This window comes from Sebastes umbrosus, chromosome 22 (assembly GCF_015220745.1).
Source record: "Sebastes umbrosus isolate fSebUmb1 chromosome 22, fSebUmb1.pri, whole genome shotgun sequence".
In the NCBI taxonomy this organism is placed as follows: domain Eukaryota; kingdom Metazoa; phylum Chordata; class Actinopteri; order Perciformes; family Sebastidae; genus Sebastes; species Sebastes umbrosus.
Genome location: NC_051290.1, coordinates 8,177,407 through 8,179,451, shown reverse-complemented (window position 1 = coordinate 8,179,451; position 2,045 = coordinate 8,177,407).

Sequence of the window (2,045 nt, the reverse complement as noted above, 5' to 3'; positions counted from 1 at the left end):
CTGTGTAAAACCAGCCCCTTTTTAATAGGTAAGAGAATAAAACTTAAAACAGTAAAATGAAAATAATAAAAAAAATGTAATAATTCTTTAGTTGCAAATAGTTAACAAACAAAGTAAAGGTGTTGTAGGCGACTCCTAGTGGTTGCATGAAAAAAGACACGATGGCAGACAGCAGGGGATGCTGCTACCTCGCATGAAATGTGCTGGGCAACTTTCATATCATGTCCCATGATAAATTTCCGTATTGTTTTGTGAGTGAGGGATATTTTTGTCCAGATGGTGGGGCTAGAGGAAAGGCCAGGGGGGGTCACCAAAACATTTAGGATCAATCTTCAAGGGACTATAAGCATGCGTTCCAGATGTCAATCTGTCCAGTACTTGTTGAGATATCTTGCTCTCCGGGCCAAAGTGCTGAATACACAATCATTTCCTTCATAGTCACAAGGGGATGTTTTACACACACAGTACATGCTCTCCACAGGAGTGCACTGTTGCTGTCTACCAGAGCCACCACAGGAACCAGGACTAGCATCCATTACCTCGGCCACCATACTGTAGATCTGCTGTCATTCACGTGGCGGCCGTCCTTGATTTGTACCCCGACCTCTCCCTGTGGGCCTTTAAATAACCACACACGCCACGCAGATCATCTGTAGGTGCGGCCAGCTCCGCATCACACATCACTGTGGCAAACGGAAATGTTGGAAGGGCGAACGGAAGACATACTTGACATTGAATATTGCCAGTTGTTGTTCAGGGTCTGGCTCTGATATAAAAAAACAACCCTGCGGCAGCTCTGGGTGGGATTGCAGCTGCCCTCTGCATCCACTCTGCAGTTTTCAGCAGATATATTACATGATAGGCAACACTAAGCAGCTCATATCTGATCCACAATACCACGTTTACCTGCACCTGGTTGTTGCATTGAAGATGTGTGTAAAGGTGCAGCTTCGTGGAACTGTTCTTGAATCTGGACAAATTGAAGGCTTTGTCAGTGTTTGCTCAACATTTCCTTAGGTGTTGTAAAGGTGCAGCTCTCTCTCTCTGTCTCTCTCCCTCTCCCTCTCTCCCCTGGTGGGGAGGCATTGGGTGCTTGGTGACCTTGAGTTATTTTTAGCACAATGGGGGCGCTGCACACTGGGAGCAAGGCTTAGAGACACTCGGTGGAGTCTGCAGCGTACTACGGTTTAGACGGCGTGCTGGCTGCTACTACGGCGTGAGTGCTTCTCACGGGGGAGAGGCGTTAGTATTTGTCCAGCAACATGCAAACCTGCAGCTGATGGAAACATGTAGAGCAGCCTTACTACTAGAATAACTACTGTGGCTATGCAGGTACTCTACTTGTATGATATAAAATACATCAGTAAATATCCCACTCATGAATTTTGAAGCTTTTATGTGTCTTAAAAAAGTAGTGGAAGTGGCTAAATGTGACGTCATCACGCCGATTCGTCCGCCTTCACATCCTCGTTGTGTATATTCGCACTCGTGACCGTGGTGTAGTTCGTTAATAGCCTTGCGTTAGTGTTTTACTTCTGGTGATTGCATTTACGCTCCAGAATTCATAGTACTGGTGTTCATTTGTGGAGTTTTTTTATGCAACAAAACGTGTAAGTATCATAAATGTGTGTTTGCCACAAAGTTTATTTTCTGCAATAATCCAAAACCCAAAGGGACAATCCCATTGGCTTGTTGTCGAGGGAACCCAGGGCGATGCTAACTTCCTGGTTGACCTACAAAAATACGTCATCCCTGCAGCTCTCTATGTGATTTGGTGAATAACACTGAATGTAAACATAACTTTTGTTTGCTTACTAGAAAACTCCGCAGGGCACCTTTAAACTGTGATAAATCTTTACATCGGACAGTTTCGGTAATCATTTTACCATTCACCTTTATTTTCACCTTTGTTTAAGCTTGACTAACCTCGAAAATGTCTGATCATCTTGTTTCTAGGCCCTTCTTTTTAGTGTTGTCGTGCTCCCAGTTGCACAATGTAATGAGACTAAGCAGGCACTCAAAGAGAACAAAAGATCACTAATGCA